The 19,153-nt window shown below is 38.7% G+C and overlaps 1 long non-coding RNA gene across 2 annotated transcripts in view; it reads left to right on the forward strand.

Annotated features, from left to right (window-relative positions):
* The window catches only part of LOC103220231 (uncharacterized), a 98,144-nt gene that overhangs the window by 65,283 nt on the left and 13,708 nt on the right, over positions 1 to 19,153 (forward strand). The gene's annotated exons all lie outside the window — the stretch shown is intronic.

Consider the following 19,153-nt stretch of genomic DNA (forward strand, 5'->3'; position numbering starts at 1 on the left):
TTCATATGACTATCTCCCTAAAATCAGCTTCAACTATGTCTGGAAGGACAGAGGCATAAATAGCCAAGGAAGACTGGGCTGAGAGACACAGAGAAGGAGTTGGGTTGGGGTAATGGCGATTGAGGAAGGCTGTTTCATTCGTGCCATGAGGGATGAGGAGCAGCCGCTGAACAGAGAAAACCTGGAAGGACATCTAGTCAACATGGCTACAAGAATGGTGGAGTGAGTATTGGTAGGGTCTTCAAGGAATTGTCTGTCATTAACTGAGTCTGGAGTATAGCCATTAAGTGTAGAGAGGAGTAATGGGATTGAAAGTTGCAACATGTCACAAAAAATGACCTGAGAACTTAACCTAAATTATATATTTGGCACTTAGTTTTCATACTTTTGACTTTTCTTCTTCTGGTCTTTTACTTTATTTCTCTCCTGATTATCAGAGCTCTGCATGTTTGTGGTAAAAACTTTGGAAAGTACAAATGAACGCAATACATCAGATTAACAAAAGTCATTCTTGCTTAGTTTGGCTAGCATATCCATGCCTCTTTGGCTCCACAGATCAGAGACAATTTTGACCATAAGACTTTACAGCAGGCTTTTCTTACTTAACTTCTTATGATGGAGTTCCATGTGAACTTCATTATATTCCGTGAAATGTGTAGTGTCTTTGCTGTCTGCTTCTTCTACATCCATTTACTGAAGATGCCTTGCGCCCAGATCTGCTGAGAAGCAGGTAGGCCTTACCAGTTCTATGTCCATAGGACAACCCCTTCCCCAGTGGTCACACCCAACTGAACCATATGTAGATACCTGACCCAAGTTGGGCCTATTGTATTGTATTCCCAGAAGTTTGGGACTAAGGCCCTGAAGGACTGGGTCAATAAGATGGTGCTGGGTTCTGGAGCCAGATTTGGCACTAAAGCCAGTCAAAGTCACATGCAAACTAAAGTTGTGGAGGAGGATCAGGCATGGTTTTCTTTCTCTCCTCAGGAGAAAGAAAGAAGGAAGTGTGCACAGGGCCAGAGAAAAGAGACCATGTGGACCAAAGAAGAATGGAGATGGAGACAGTAGCTGCCTAACCATTTTCCTATTCTCATGAGATCCAGCTATACTTGCTATACTTTGTCTCAGTCAGATTCTCCGTAAGTTTTTCACGGGGAAGTCATTTGAATAGATGCCTGCTCCTGGTAATCAAAACATTTCCTATTGGAGCAGTTTACTTAAATGGGTTTTGTTTCCTTTAGTTTTTTCTTCCAATTTTTGCTTTGGTGTTTTTTAAAATATACATATGTTTAAAATTTTTTTGGTAGTTATGGCTCGGATCTTTTCTTTGTCATTACTTGCATTGCATTTAAACTTAAATATCTAGTCAGAGAGCACTACAATTTTATATCTTTTCTGTAGGTTTCAAAAAAAGATATAACATTTCACATTTAAATGTATAATAGATGTGTTCTAATCCATAGAACCCATGGATTCTAATCTACCTAAAAATTATTTTGATATATGTGTGAGATGAGGATCTAATTGAACTTTTTTTAAATAAAATGTAAATAGCTAATTAGCTGGCCCAGAATCACGCTTCATTTTCCAACTGATTTGTGATCTCTCCTTGATTACATGTTAACTTTATATACATATGTTTCACATGGGTTTGTTAATGAGCTGTCTATTCTGTTTACTCAATTATTTAAAAAGAAAATGTTAAAGAAAATATTTCTAGTCTATATATAATTATGACTCCTAGAGATATTGACTGGATTTAGAGAAGGATGGTGCTAAGTTAGAGAACACAGGTTACCAAGTCATTTGATTCCTTTGATTTTTCCCTCCAGAACTCCAAATGACACATTGGTATTTATATCGGAATATATCCGTCTTCTTCCTGGGCCGGCTTGAGTAGTCCTGGCAAGTTTGCTAATTTTGGTAATTTCTTGAGTCTAAGGATAGTTTTTATATTATAGAATTTCAACTTGTTAAACTGCTTTAATTTGAAAAATACAGAACTACTGAGAGTTTTAAAATGTGCTAGATTTGAGCGCCTGACAAGGACAATAAGCACATACTGTCATTCTCTCTTTTTGCTTCCATAGTAAATATTGTTAATTGATTAGGGTCTTCCCTACCACTAAACATGGACAACTTCAGACTCCTTCTAAACATAGTGCTCCAAACAACAAGCTCTATTAGTGAAGCTCTAGTATCAGCTTAGTACTAGTTGGTATTGCCTGATAGGATGTAACCAATTTGCAGATTAATTCTAGCAAGCAATATAAATCCCAAGGTTAGAGGTAAAATAGTGTAGCTATATTATAGAAGTGGCTAGTATAGATTTAAGGCATTGTTTTAAAATTTTTTACTGCACCACTTAGTAATTAATACATCTTACGTGTTCACATTTAGCTATATAAAGAAGAGGACAACTGGATACAAGTTTGATGTGTTTTAGGGAATATATACTTTATGTTAATTCTGTAATGTTGGAATCAAAATAGGTTACATTTAATATAATTCTAATTATTCAGAAACAAAACACTCTTTTATTTACTCTTCTCAGTGATTGGTGTAGACGGAATGATTTTTGTCCCAATCTCTTTGTGGTTTATATGAGGAAAAAATTCATATTTTTATTTTCCTGAACTTAAGTACCCCATCAAGGCTTAGAATAAACCTCAGTAGAAATTTGCCGATATGTAGAAAAAAGTTTGTGCCATCATCAATTTTCAGGCCAGACAATATTCATTAAGTTTGTAGTAGATTTATAGGTTCGAGGATGATCATCTCCCTTATGTCTAATAATTATTTAGTTAAGAAAACCACTCTGTCCTGGACTCTAATATTTGCAGTGTGTGTGACCTTACCCAGGGTATTTGAACTTCCTAGTTTGAAACCCTATGACAGCTTTGTATTACTTCAAAATTTATGCTCTTTTTTTTCTTACTATGGCAAACTTCAGTATTTTTTTCCTTTAAGCAGTTTTGATCATTTCAGTTGCAGTTTTCATTTTATTCTTCTCTCAGTATTATGTGGTAAAGCAAGTAAGGTGACGTGGTATGAAAACATGTTAAAGCAAGCAAAGTGAAGTGATCCTGGGGATATGTTCAACCAAGTAAGGTCAAGTGAAGATATGGATATGCTTGGAGGCTGGACGAAGACAGAGAGTGAAGAAAAAATGGCAGCTTCATTAACTCTGGAAGTGGAATGTATAGCATTATATATATTTTTCTTTTTTTTATTATTATACTTTAAGTTCTAGGGTACATGTGCACAACGTGCAGGTTTGTTACATATGTATACATGTGCCATGTTGATGTGTTGCACCCATCGACTTGTCATTTACATTAGGTATATCTCCTAATGCTATCCCTCCCCCCTACCCCCAACCCTACCCACAATAGGCCCTGGTGTATGGTGTTCCCCTTCCTGTTTCCAACTGATCTCATTGTTCAATTCCCACCTATGAGTGAGAACATGCAGTGTTTGGTTTTCTGTTTTTGCGATAGTTTGCTGAAAATGATGGTGTCCAGCGGCATCCATGTCCCTATAAAGGACACGAACTCATCCTTTTTTATGGCTGCATAGTATTCCATGGTGTATATGGGCCACATTTTCTTAATCCAGTCTGTCACTGATGGACATTTGGGTTGATTCCAAGTCTTTGCTATTGTGAATAGTGCCGCAATAAACATACGTGTGCATGTGTCTTTATAGCAGCATGACTTATAATCCTTTGAGCATATCCCCAGTAATGGGATGGCTGGGTCAAATGGTATTTCTAGTTCTAGATCCTTGAGGAGTCGCCACACTGTTTTCCACAATGGTTGAACTAGTTTACAGTCCCACCAACAGTGTAAAAGTGTTCCTATGTCTCCACATCCTCTCCAGCACCTGTTGTTTCCTGAATTTTTAATGATTGCCATTCTAACTGGTGTGAGATGGTATCTCATTGTGGTTTTGATTTGCATTTCTCTGATGACGACTGATGATGAGCATTTTTTCATGTGTCTGTTGGCTGTATGAATGTCTTCTTTTGAGAAGTGTCTTCTCATATCCTTTACCCACTTTTTGATGGGGTTGTTTGTTTTTTTCTTGTAAATTTGTTTGAGTTTTTTGTAGGTTCTGGATATTAGCCCTCTGTCAGATGAGTAGATTCCAAAAATTTTCTCCCATTCTGTAGATTGCCTGTTCACTCTGATGGTAGTTTCTTTTGCTGTGCAGAAGCTCTTTAGTTTAATTAGGTCCCATTTGTCAATTTTGACTTTTGTTGCTGTTGCTTTTGGTGTTTCAGACATGAAGTCCTTGCCCATGCCTATGTCCTGAATGGTATTACCTAGGTTTTCTTCTTGGGTTTTTTATGGTTTTAGGTCTAACGTTTAAGTCTCTAATCCAGTTTCAGCTTTCTACTTATGGCTAGCCAATTTTCCCAGCACCATTTATTACATAGGGAATCCTTTCCCCATTTCTTGTTTTTGTCAGGTTTGTCAAAGATCGGATGGCTATAGATATGTGGGATTATTTCTGAGGGCTCTGTTCTGTTCCATTGGTCTATATCTCTGTTTTGGTACCAGTACCATGCTGTTTTGGTTACTGTAGCCTTGTAGTATAGTTTGAAGTCAGGTAGCGTGATGCCTCCAGCTTTGTTCTTTTGGCTTGGCAATGCGGGCTCTTTTTTGGTTCTATATGAACTTTAAAGCAGTTTTTTCCAATTCTGTGAAGGAAGTCATTGGTAGCTTAATGGGGATGGCATTGAATCTATAAATTACCTTGGGCAGTATGGCCATTTTCACAATATTGATTCTTCCTATCCATGAGCATGGTATGTTCTTCCATTTGTTTGTGTCCTCTTTTATTTCACTGAGCAGTGGTTTGTAGTTCTCCTTGAAGAGGTCCTTTACATCCCTTGTAAGTTGGATTCCTAGGTATTTTATTCTCTTTGAAGCTATTGTGAATGGGGGTTCATTCATGATTTGGCTATCTGTTTGTCTGTTACTGGTGTATAAGAATGCTTGTGATTTTTGCAGATTGATTTTGTATCCTGAGACTTTGCTGAAGTTGCTTATCAGCTTAAGGAGATTTTGGGTTGAGACAATGGGGTTTTCTAAATATACAATCATGTCATCTGCAAACAGGGACAATTTGACTTCTTTTTTCCTAACTGAATACCCTTGATTTCTATCTCTTGCCTGATTGCTCTAACCAGAACTTCCAACACTAAGTTGAATAGGAGTGGTGAGAGAAGGCATCCCTGTCTTGTGCCAGTTTTCAAAGGGAATGCTTCCAGTTTTTGCCCATTCAGTATGATATTGGCTGTGGGTTTGTCATAAATAACTCTTATTATTTTGAGATACATTCTATCAATACCAAATTTATTGAGCGTTTTTAGCATGAAGGGCTGTTGAATTTTGTCGAAGGCCTTTTCAGCATCTATTGAGATAATCATGTGGTTTTTGTCTTTGGTTCTGTTTATATGCTGGATTATGTTTATTGATTTATGCATGTTGAACCAGCATTGCATCCCAGGGATGAAGCCCACTTGATCATGGTAGATAAGCTTTTTGATGTGCTGCTGGATTCAGTTTGCTACTATTTTATTGAGGATATTTGCATCAATGTTCATCAGGGATATTGATCTAAAATTCTCTTTTTTTGTTGTGTCTCTGCCAGGCTTTGGTATCAGGATGATGTCGGCCTCATAAATTATGAGTTAGGGAGGATTCCCTCTTTTTCTATTGATTGGAATAGTTTCAGAAGGAATGGTACCAGCTCCTCCTTGTACCTCTGATAGAATTCGGCTGTGAATCCATCTGGTCTTGGACATTTTTGGTTGGTAGGCTATTAATTATTTCCTCAATTTCAGAGCCTGCTATAGGTCTATTCAGGGATTCCACTTCTTCCTGGTTTAGTCTTGGGAGAGTGTAAGTGTCCAGGAAATTATCCATTTCTTCTAGGTTTTCTAGTTTATTTGTGTAGGGTTGTTTATAGTATTCTCTGATGGTAGTTTGTATTTCTGTGGGGTTGGTGGTGATATCCCCTTTATCATTTTTTATTGCATCTATTTGATTCTTCTCTCTTTTCTTCTTTATTAGTCTTGCTAGCGGTCTATCAATTTTGTTGATCTTTTGAAAAAACCAACTCCTGGATTCATTGATTTTTTGGAGGGTTTTTTGTGTCTCTATCTCCTTCAGTTCTGCTCTGATCTTAGTTATTTCTTGTCTTCTGCTAGCTTTTGAATGTATTTGCTCTTGCTTCTCTAGTTCTTTTAGTTGTGACGTTAGTTTGTAAATTTTACATCTTTCCTTCTTTCTCTTGTGGGCATTAATGCTATAAATTTCCTTCTACACACTGCTTTAAATGTGTCCCAGAGATTCTGGTATGTTGTATCTTTGTTCTCATTGGTTTCAAAGAACATCTTTATTTCTGCCTTCATTTCGTTATGTACCTAGGTTGTTCAGTTTCCATGTAGTTGAGCAGTTTTGATTGAGTTTCTTAGTCCTGAGTTCTAGTTTGATTGCACTGTGGTCTGAGAGACAGTTTGTTATAATTTCTGTTCTAGTACATTTGCTGAGGAGTACTTTACTTCCAACTATTAGGTCAGTTTTGGAATAAGTATGATGTGATGCTGAGAAGAATGTATATTCTGTTGATTTGGGGTGGAGAGTTCTGTAGATGTCTATTAGGTCCTCTTGGTGCAGAGTTGAATTCAATTCCTGGATATCCTTGTTAACTTTCTGTCTCATTGATGTGTCTAATGTTGACAGTGGGGTGTTAAAGTCACCCATTATTATTGTATGGGAGTCTAAGTCTCTTTGTAAGTCTCTAAGGACTTGCTTTATGAATCTGGGTGCTCCTGTATTGGGTGCATATTTATTTAGGATAGTTAGCTCTTTGTGATGAATTGATCCCTTTACCATTATGTAATGGCCTTCTTTGTCTCTTTCAATCTTTGATGGTTTAAAGTCTGTTTTATCAGAGACTAGGATTGCAACCCCTGCTTTTCTTTGTTTTCCATTTGCTTGGTAGATCTTCCTCCATCCCTTTATTTTGAGCCTATGTGTGTTTCTGCATGTGAGATGGGTCTCTAGAATACAGCAAACTGATGGGTCTTGACTCTTTATCCAATTTGTCAGTCTGTGTCTTTTAATTGGACCATTTAGTCCATTTACATTTAAGGTTAATATTGTTATGTGTGAACTTGATCCTGTCATTATGATATTAGCTGGTTATTTTGCTCATTAGTTGATGCAGTTTCTTCCTAGCATCGATGGACTTTACATTTTGGCATTTTTTTTTTTTTTTGCAGTGGCTAGTACCTGTTATTCCTTTCCATGTTTAGTGCTTCCTTCAGGATCTCTTGTAGGGCAGGCCTGGTGGTGACAAAATCTCTAAGCATTTGCTTGTCTGTAAAGGATTTTATTTCTCCTTCACTTATGAAACTTAGTTTGGCTGGGTATGAAATTTTGGGTTTAAAATTATTTTCTTTAAGAATGTTGAATATCGGCCCCCACTCTCTTCTGGGTTGTAGCATTTCTGCCGAGAGATCTGCTGTTAGTCTGATGGGCTTCCCTTTGTGGGTAACCTGACCTTTCTCTCTGGCTGCTCTTAACATTTTTTCCTTCAACTTTGGTGAATCTGACAATTATGTGTCTTGGAGTTGCTCTTCTCAAGGAGTATCTTTGTGGCGTTCTCTGTATTCCCTGAATTTGATTGTTGGCCTGCCTTACTAGGTTGTGGAAGTTCTCCTGGATGATATCCTGAAGAGTGTTTTTCAACTTGGTTCCATTTTCCCTGTCACTTTCAGGCACACCAGTCAGACATAGATTTGGTCTTTTCACATAATCCCATATTTCTTGGAGGCTTTGTTCATTTCTTTTTACTCTTTTTTCGCTACACTTCTCTTCTCACTTCATTTCATTCATTTGATCTTCAATCACTGATACTCTTTCTTCCAGTTGATCGAAATGGTTACTGAAGCTTGTGCATTTGTCACGTAGTTCTCGTGTCATGGTTTTCATCTCTATCAGTTCTTTTATGGTCTTCTCTGCATTGATTATTCTAGTTATGCATTCATCCATTCTTTTTTCAAGGTTTTTAGTTTCTTTGCACTGGGTATATTGTTCCTTTTTTAGCTCTGAGAAGTTTGATTGACTGAAGTTGTCTTCTCTCAGCTCGTCAAAGTCATTCTCCGTCCAACTTTGTTCCATTGCTGGCGACGAGCTGCGTTCCTTTGGAGGTGGAGATGTGCTCGATTTTCTGAATTTGCGGCTTTTCTACACTGCTTTTTCCGCATCTTTGTGGTTTTATCTGCCTTTGGTCTTTGATGCTGGTGACGTACTGATGGGGTTTTGGTGTGGGTGTCCTTTCTGTTTGTTAGTTTTCCTTCTAACAGTCAGGACCCTCAGCTGCAGGTCTGTTGGAGTTTGCTTGAGGTCCACTCCAGACCCTGTTTGCCTGGATATCAGCAGCGGAGGCTGCAGAAGATGGAATATTGCTGAACAGCAAGTGTTGCTGTCCGATTCTTGCTCTGGAAGCTTCATCTTAGAGGTGTACCCAGCCGTGTGAGGTATGAGGTGTCAGTCTGCACCTAGTGGGGATGTCTCCTAGTTAGGCTACCTAGGGGTCAGGGACCCACTTGAGCAGGCAGTCTGTCAGTTCTCAGATCTCAGCCTCTGTGCTGGTAGAACCACTGCTCTCTTCAAAGCTGTCAGACAGGGGCATTCATATCTGCAGAGGTTTCTGCTGCTTTTTGTTTAGCTATGCCCTGTCCCCAGAGGTGCAGTCTACAGAGGCAGGCAGGCCTCCTTGAGCTGCGGTGGGCTCCATCCAATTTGAGCTTCCCAGTGGCTTTGTTTACCTACTTAAGCCTCAGCAATGGCGGGCACCCCTCCCCCAGCCTCACTGCTGCCTTGCAGTTAGATCTCAGACTGCTGTGCTAGCAATGATGGAGGCTCCGTGGGCGTGGGACCCTCTGGGCCAGGTGTGTGATATAATCTCCTGGTGTGCTGTTTGCTAAGACCCTTGGTAAAGCACAGTATTAGGGTGGGAGCTACCGGATTTTCCAGGTGTTGTGTGTCTCAGTTTCCCTTGGCTAGGGAAAGGAATTCCCTTCCCTCTCTTGATTCCCAGGTGAGGTGATGCCTTGCCCTGCTTCAGCTCTCGCTGGTCGGGCTGCACCCGCTGACCAGCACTGACTGTCCGACATGTCCCAGTGAGATGAACCTGGTACCTCTATTGAAAATGCAGAAATCACCCATCTTCTGTGTCGCTCATGCTGGGAGCTGGAGGCTGGAGCTGTTCCTATTCAGCTATCTTGGGCACCCCCTTCCAGCATTATATTTTATCCCGTGGTTCCTCAGCATTTGGCTTTGCTATTTAAATTAGGCAGAGGGAGTATTTATGGGATTTAACAACTGTTTTTTCCATCCTTGTCATTAGGATCCAGAAGTTTCTTAGATTGTGAGTGCTCCAGAAGTGTAATTAACACCTTCTGCTAGAGCTGAAAGTTGAAAGTTCCTATTGTCAAGATTTCAGTTCTGGCAGCTTTTTCTTTTCTGATCATTAAAAGTGAGGCATTCTCAGACTTGACCAGCACACCTCATGAAAGAGACCTATAAGAGATTTATGATGCTTGGTTGTAAGAGAAGATGACATCCATAGAAAACTGGTAATCCTGGCAGGACAAACAAGTAGGTAGTTGGAAATAGTTCAGAAATGTTTGCTTCTACAGTTCTGAAGACAATATATGTCAGACTTGGAGAGCTCTAGTGAGGGGCAAGAGTTGAAGACCATGGAAATTTAACCTGCTGTCAAGCTTCGATCATTATATACAGTCACTGCCTCATTGGTTGAGGATTAGAAAATTGAAAAGGTTCAAAACTTGGGATATTATAATGTCAGCATGCTAATCAGAGTTTTAGAAGTACATGCTCATGGAAATAAAATTTCAATAAAAAATAAGGGTGCCAGTTGAAAAGTGTGTCTAGTTCCACTGTCCATAGCCTGGTTCCCAAGAGTCTACCACCCATGATGTTTTTTGTCTTTAGCTCTTACAGGGGTAATCACTATAACTTGAAGTATCTATTTCATACAACATTAATATCTATTTCTTGTCTTATCAACTTAAGCTTGTCTTTTAACTCTTTGCTGTAAAAGATTACTATTTCAGCTCATAGCAACCACTCTGCTTCCTTTTTCCCTGTATCTGCTCCCATTTTTTCTTTTTGTTCTTCTATTGGTTATACTTTAAATAATATATTTGACTTTTATTTCTTGTTCTGTCAACTTCAGACATATCACAGTGTATGATACAGAGTTGATCACTCCTACACGCTCTCCCATCTCTCTTTCCCACCTCTAGCTCCTCCTGTTCATCATTTCTACCACTACTTTTATATTGCCAAGGTTTAAAACATTTACATTCTGAATGGAAACTTTAATTAAGTATTCATCGCTTTGTCTGTATATTGATGCAGAGAAGCAAAAGTAGATAAACATCATTTATAATATTATGATTTTGCTCAATATTATTCACTGCAGAACCACAGGGCAACTGTAGAGGAGATATAATTTATGTTCTTAAATCAGATCTACTTAAAGTAGAATATTTCAAGTCCTAAGTCAAGATTTTTTTTTCTTAGACTCCATAAATTTCCTATAGTAATGCTTCATATTTTCATCATGAATTTTTGTACAGCATTTTCTTTTTCCTGGAATTTCTAGTTTCCCTTAATTTTTCTCACTGATGTCAGAAACATAAACCTTCTTCATTGTGCACCACCCAAAAGCCAGCCAACAGATTCTTTAGCCTGATGCATTATTGGTGTCTGCTCTCTTTCAGGTTCCCAATGCCAGTGGTCTCTTCATAGAGTAACAGATTCCACCTTCACTGCAGCTTCTCTTGTACTCTGAATAGTTATTTTTCTCTGTTGTATTTTATCTGTTAGTGTAATCCCATATACCATGCATTTTAAAGAGAATTTCCTAACTGTTTCACCTATTCATATCCTATCCTTTTGCATATCTTTACTGTCATTTTAATGGGTTTAAGAGAGGGAAGTACAAATATTTGCTACATTCAATATGTTCAATCAGAGCCCTCAAAATTATTGGTTTACTATAGTCAGAAATTGATATCAAAAGACGAAAATGTGCATCTAGAATTTACAGACTGTGCCCCAGATCTTAACTTAGAGAGGAAGCATTTATGCTTATTGCATGGAAGTCCTGTTTTAAATTTGGAGTATCTTTTTCATATATTTGATCTTACAACCTACTTCGAATTAAGACACCACCTGAAATTAATAGCATTGCAAAAATTTCTGATGTTGCATTGTCTGTCCTCATACTGGTTTCATTATCTTAAGCACTTGGAATGAGACCTCACTTCATCATCCAAGGACATTCAATGTCTATAACCCCATAGATGTCAAAGGACAAAGTACAGCTTCTGACAGGGTCTTAAATGCAACAGGTGAATTTACTGGATTCAGCAACCACCAGGTGGGGCCAAGGAGTTTCGCTTTTGTCAAATGGGGCTTTTACTGGAAAAGCAGCATGTGTTGGGGCTGAGCAATTTATAGGAGTTTCAAACTTGTTGAGGTAGTTGTTTCCTCTAACGTCATGCATCAAAATTGTCTCCTAAAAGAGACAATGTGGGAAGCATTTTCTAAAGTTAGGCTCCAGAAGGAGAGGTAGTTGACTAAAATGATGCCTTGGGTGGTCAGGAGGCAAAGTCTGCATGTGGCAGCCACTGGATTAGGAATATTCTTCATTTTGTTCTTGAAAGAACTTTTCCATTTATGAATTCTGAAAATGCTTTGTGGTTCTGGAAAGAAACATAAAGAATTATTTATGAACTGTGGGCATTGATGGTTTTAGAGGATAATGGCACCAGAGGCTAAAGGAGGCTTTCTGATATCTGCCTCTCTTGTGACTGGCCAGGTACAGAGGAACAAGTCTCTCTACACAAAGGGATGTTGTCCATGCCCTTGAATATCTCAGAATCTTAATGTTTATTAAATACTTAATTTGGACTTACCCCAAGCTGGGTGAAGAGATCACAAAACCAAGAGTGTTTGGTGCATGAGTGAGTGAGATAGTAAGAGGACTGAGTATGGATATAGCATCAAGAGACTCTTTATAAGAGGTAAAAACCCTGAGGAAAGTGAGACGTGAATGTAGAAAAATTCCAAATCAAAGGAACATCTCACAAGCACCTGAATTCTGACCAGATGTGAAACATGGCTGTTAAAATCTCCCATTTGTAGAGAAATGATCCCCCACATCATACCCAGTAGAAGCTTGTTTGAATCAATGTACTACTTGTTAAATGGTGCCAAGAGTCTCACTTCTTTTTAGGAGTGAACTTTTACTTTAAGTTCAGTATGAAGTGCTCAGTGAATTTTTACAAAGCGAGTACACTCTGTACTTGGCATTCAAATCTGGAAACTAATCATTTCCAACTCCCCCTTATAGCCCTACTCATCACTCCTCCCAATGAAAAAAATATATATTGATTTTTTTTTTTTTTTTTTTTTTTTTTTGAGATGGAGTCTCACTCTGTCACCCAGGCTGTAGTGGAGTGGCTTCGGCTCTCTGCAAGCTCCGCTTCCTGGGTTCACACCATTCTTCTGCCTCAACCTCCTGAGTAGCTGGGACTACAGGCACCCACCACCATGCCCGGCTAATTTTTTGTATTTTTGTTAGAGACAGGGTTTCACTGTGTTAGCTAGGATGGTCTTGATCTCCTGACCTCGTGATCCTCCCACCTCACTATCTCAAAGTGCTGGGATTACAGGCATGAGCCACCGCGCCTGGCTGAAATAATTTTTTAAACCTTTTTCTTTGTTAAGGGTAGAGCTGTGGTCTATTTGTTCCTTTACTTTAAAAGAAAGAACACTTTGGTCTGGAATTGAAACATTGATTTCTTAAGCCATAGTTGATTCCTGGTATAAAATTCCCATTTGTGTTTAAAATTTGGACTGGCAACAAGGTTATTAATGATTTTGGTTATAGTGGCACTGTAAGAAGAACAGAGAGGGGTACTTTTAAAGAAAAGGGCATGCCAGTTGTTATCAGAATACCTCTATGCAAATAAACTAGAAAATCTAGAAGACATGGATAAATTCCTGGACAATACACCCTACCAAGACTAAACCAGGAAGAAGTTGAATCCCTGATTAAACCAGTAACAAGCTCTGAAATTGAGGCAGTAATTAATAGCCTACCAACCGAAAAAAAGCCTAGAACTAGATGGATACACAGCTGAATTCTACCAGAAGTACAAAGAGGAGCTGGTACCATGCCTTCTGAAAATATTCCAAGCAATTGAAAAGGGGGGACTCCTCCCTAACTCATTTTATGAAGTCAGTATCACCCTGATACCAAAACCGGGAAGAGATATAACAAAAAAAGACAACTTCAGGCTAATATCCCTGATGAATTGATGTGAAAACCCTCAATAAAATACTGACAAACTGAATACAGCAGCACATCAAAAAACTTATCCACCGCGATCAAGTCAGCTTCATCCCTGGGATGCAAGGCTAGTTCAACATACACAAATCAATAAATGTAATTCATCACATAAACAGAACCAAAGACAAAAACCACGTGATGTGATGATCTCAATAGATGCAGAAAAGGCCTTTGATAAAATTCAACATCCCTTCATGTTAAAAACACTCACTAAACTAGGTATTGTCGGAACATATCTCAAAATAATAAGAGTTATTTATGACAAACCCACAGCCAATATCATATTGAAAGGGCAAAAGCTGGAAGCCTTCCCTTTGAAAACCGGTACAAGACAAGGATGTCCTCTCTCACTACTCCTATTCAACGCAGTATTGGAAGTTCTGGCCAGGGCAATCAGGAAAGAGAAAGCAATAAAGAGTATTCAAATAGGAAGAGAGGAAGTCAAGTTGTCTCTGTTTGTAGACGACATGACTGTATATACAGAAAACCTGATCATCTCAGTCCCAAAACTTCTTGAACAGATAAACAACTTCGGCAAAGTCTCAGGATACAAAATCAATGTGCAAAAACCACAAGCATTCCTTTACACCAACTATTGGCAAGCAGGGAGCCAAATCCTGAATGAATTTTCATTCACAATCACTACAAAGTAAATAAAATACCTAGGAATACAGCTAACAAGGGATGTGAAGGACCTCTTCAAGGAGAACTACAAACCACTGCTCAATGAAATAAGAGGACACAAACAAATGGAAAAACATTCTACACTCATGGATAGGAAGAATCAATATCATGAAAATGGCCATACTGCCCAAAGTAATTTATAGATTCAATGCTATTCCCATCAAATTACCATTGACATTCTTCACAGAATTAGAAAAAAGTATTTTAGATTTCATGTGGAACCAAAAAAGAGCATGGATAGCCAGGACAATACTAAGCAAAAAGAACAAAGTTGGAGACATCATGCTACCCGACTTCAAACTATACTATGAGTTTACAGTAACCAAAACAGCATGGTACTGGTACCAAAACAGACATATAGACCAATGGAGCAGAACAGAAACGTCAGAAATAACACCACACATTTATAACCATCTGATCTTCGACAAACCTGACAAAAGCAAGCAATGGGGAAAGGATCTCCTATTCAGTAAATGGTGCTGGGAAAACTGGCTAGCCATATGCAGAAAACCGAAACTGGGCCCCTTCCTTACACCTTATTCAAAAATTAACTCAAGATGGATTAAAGACTTAAATGTAAAACCCCAACCATAAAAACCCTGTAAGAAAACCTAGGCGATATTATTCAGAATGTAGGCATGGGCAAAGACTTCATGACAAAAATGCCAAAAGCAATTGCAACAAAAGCCACAATTGACAAATGGGATCTAATTAAACTAAGGAGCTTCTGCACAGCAAAGTAAACCAAGTTGAGTGAGGAAAAAAAATGGATTTGGGTTAGAAGACCTGGGATCTTGCACTTACTGGGTATATGGCTTGAGGAGGCTACTTTACCTTTTCCACCCAGCTCTACCCTGTCTAACATGATGACAGTAGTAGGTCTCCTGCTTATGGAACATAGTTATTGGGAAGCATATAACAGATAGTAGATATAGTTTTATATAAGTAACTTCTTCAAAATAGGTATTATTTCTTCCAGGGAATAGTCAAACGTTTTGTTCTCTAAAACAAGGAATTAATTTATCTTCTTCTAATTTTAATGAGGTGCACCATGAGCCAGTCCTAGGAATAGCAACATGGATTCAATTTAAATTACTAATAGGCAATACTCATGAGGTAGCAAAGAGCCTGTTTCCGACACCTCCATCAAATGTCATTCTCTTACCAGCCTGGTGAGAGCCAGTTATTTTGACGTTGATGCTGACTGCTTTTGAAAGCACATGCTGTGCAGCACTTTGCCCAGGGTTTAGCTTTCCCACAGACCTGACATTTGTATGTTGTTTTGCTTTCCTTGATCTTCTCCCCTTCTTCCCTAGCGTCTACTGTTAGCTGAACGTAGCTGATACTGCAGATTGTAAATGGGCTAAAGTGGGAGAAAGAGTGTCTGACACAATGGTTCTGAGCCCTGCAAGCACGTAGGATCATCTCAGGAGCTTTAGAGATACACTGATGGCCTGGCTCTGAGGCCTTATTCCCAGAGGTACTGAATCAAGAGACATAGGGTGGGACCCATAAATTTACTTTTAATACTTTTAACTAATCCTGATGAATTCTGAAGCAGATGATCTGGGCACCACACTTGGAGCAACCAGCTAGTATCAATATGATAGTAGCCATTTGGTGACTTCTTTGTTACACGGATTACAGGGGCCATCAGAGAGAGGTGTTTCTCAATCCTTAGAAACCTATTTATTCATTCACAGTTTCTCAAACACCTCTTGTTCGAGGCACTGCACTGGGGGCTGCAAGGGATATAATAGATGAATCAAACATGAACGTGATATTAAGAATAGGACTGAATGTAAAACTATAATTTGTACCATATATAAAGGTTTACTTCTGAAGTTGGTGTATGTGGTAAAAATCATAACTAGCTAAAATTACCTTTGGAAAATGGCAGAGCAGGGTAGCATTTTGGAGAGCAACATGCTTCCAAACACCCAGCACTGGCTGTTTTCCTCTAACTTTGGGACTGAATCCTGACTCTCTGTTTGAGTCTCAGATGTGGCTGGCTTACATTTAAGGGTAATGCCTGAAGAAGGTATGTCTTTTTTTTTTTTTTTTTTTTTTTTTTTTTGAGACGGAATCTCGCTCTGTTGCCCAGGCTGGAGTGCAGCAGCGCGATCTCGGCTCACTGCAAGCTCCGCGTCCCGGGTTCATGCCATTCTCCTGCCTCAGCCTCTGGAGTAGCTGGGACTACAGGCGCCCGCCACCAAGCCCGGCTGATTTTTTGTATTTTTAGTAGAGATGGGGTTTCACCATGTTAGCCAGGATGGTCTCGATCTCCTGACCTCGTGATCCGCCCACCTCCTCGGCCTCCCAGAGTGCTGGGATTACAGACTTGAGCCACCGCGCCGGTCCTAAGGTATGTCTTTAAATACTGGAATCATATTTGGTTCCCAGGACATGGCAGATTCATGGCTCCCAACTCAAGTTCACTGAGGCATGTGCTTTGTGAATGGGACAGAGTTGAGGTGGTTTGGGGCTGGGTTGGGGGAGTCACCTGCACTATTTAAACAGGATTCCTTTCTTGCTCATGCTGTCATTCTCTTCATGTGTTGTTGTTTAAGTTTTCTTAAGGTAAATGGATTTCTAGTAATACAAGACTCTCTTCTAATAATACAAGATGGTAAGGTTTGAAGACAGACACAGGCAGCCCCAATTGTTTAAAATAATTGTAAAAATTATCAAAGAGAGAACATTTATCAGATTTTAATAATTTACGTTTTTGAGGAATAAGGTAAAATCTATGATTAAGGTTGTTTTGGGAGATTGAAGAAGCAAAAAGATATGGCAAAATATTTATAAAATATAAATAAAAAGTAAGACATGAATCTACAGATGAAAGATTAATGCATTTCTCTTTGAGGGCTCTGAAATGAAAACCAAAAGTAGAACAGTCATGTTTCACCACAGCCTTATGAACACACTGCAGAGTCACACCGTTGAGACCATCCGGTCACATGCAGGCAGGGAGTTTGCTGGGCAGAGCACATTCAAGTCCCCATGACGATCAAGACATGGAAGCCATTGGGAGGGCTTGTAAACATGAAAAGTGTCATTGTTGCTTTTGTATTCCCTGTACTTTCTGGAGCCCTTAAACAGAGATGCAAACAACATCCATCCAAACAGAGCAGTGCTACTAGGAACATGTGGCAAAGCTCAGTAGGTCTTTCTCGGATACTGACTTCCTAGGTGGTAACACTGACTCACCATGGCCTATGTGCTTGTATGCTTCCACCTGAGACTAGGAGCTTTCAAACAAACAAGCAAAAACCAAACCAAAACAAAATAAAACAGAGTCTTGACTTCAAGAGAAGGGAAGAGACTTATTTTCCTACTTTCCTTGGTGGCTTACTTTGGGACTTCAATCACTTTATGTTAACTTTTGGTGACTCATACACTGGCCGCTCCTAACATTTCAGCAGCTGGGATGAGAGGACAAACAGAGGCCCACAAACCATATGTCTATACACATAAAGGTTCTAAATCAAGCTAACGAACTGTTCAATAAAACATGTTCTGACTTTCCTCTTTGACAGATATACATTCCTAATGAAGAAATAAAAATAATGTGGGTGAAGCTATGGTTTTTATATAATAGAAAGTTGGAAAAACACTAAAGATGACTAAGTTTAATTATTATTATGTATGCCTTGGTATTCTGTTGATAAGTCATTATTATTTGGATGAGTAATAAAAATTATTACATAATAATCAATTATTATGCATTTATTCCATAAGATCTTTTTTCTCTTTAGTTTTGTTGTTATACTTAATATTTTTTATATTTAAGTGCTGTTTAAGAAATGAGCTAAAGCATTAAAAATAAAATGTATCTGTATGCAAACTATACAATTTGATTATATTGTGTTCAAAAATAGAGTACATATAAATATGAAAAAATCATATACTATATGTCTTAAAAGTTATATTTCTCCTAAAATATCAAAGAATTATTAAAAATAATAGGCAAAATACAAATTGTAATTGTTATGCTCATAAAATTTCTAAATAAAACTGACACTCACCAGTTATTTTGAAATTCTATTTTTATAAATATAAAATTATTCACAGTTCTGACACTGAAAGTTCATCTGGTTACCATTGTAAAAAACTTTTGTATTCTCCACATATTTTATGTCTAGAGCTAAATAAAGATAAATTTAAGAGTAATATGCATTGTTTAACATTATGAAATATTCAACTTCTGAAACTGTTGTAAATACAGTACTAATTTGTGAGCACGTCCAGAATCACAGATTGGTACCTGCAGAGAAGCAGTAACTCTTAATTCTGTGAGAATCTATCGCACTCATTCTATCTAAGAGGAGAAAGTTTGGTAAGGAAATTAATTTGTCTCTTCTCTTGCCTAAGTGCTTTTGCTGCTCAATTTCTCCTCTGCTCTGTAGCAGTGTTTATCTTGACCTTTGCGGAGCTTCATAGCAGTTGGACATGGTTTCTTTTTGTTTTGAGGACACAGGGCAAGACATCTGGAGATGCCTAAGCAGTATTAGTCATGCAACTGACAGTTTAGGGTTCTGAGTGGCATCATGCTAGTACTGAGTGCCAGATCCTGAGTGCAAGAGTGCTAGGGATGCTTGTGTGTTTCTAATACATTGTGTGTGTGTGTGTGTGTATGTGTGTGCATGTGCACATGTGTCTGTGTGTGTAGGTGGGGGTATACTGGATCCTTTCAGGGACACAGATTCAGGCCAGGATAAATTCAGAAATTCTCTTCTGAAACTCAGTCACCACCGAAGATCTGACCCAAGGGTAGTCTATCTTGAATCCAGGTTACAAATCTGAACCTGTCCTAAAAGGCCTCCTTATATCTCATTAGCTGGATTTCCATCACATTTTCCCTTTCTTGCTCCTTGTACTAAGACAGCTTTTGTCCAGTGTTAATGCCCCTGGAAAGAAAAAAGAACTAGACAATTGGTGGATATTTCTGAATCTAGCTCATCGATCACTGTCTGCCTCCCCCAAGTCCCTTCAT

The sequence above is a fragment of the Chlorocebus sabaeus genome, chromosome 14 (assembly GCF_047675955.1).
Source record: "Chlorocebus sabaeus isolate Y175 chromosome 14, mChlSab1.0.hap1, whole genome shotgun sequence".
NCBI lineage: Eukaryota > Metazoa > Chordata > Mammalia > Primates > Cercopithecidae > Chlorocebus > Chlorocebus sabaeus.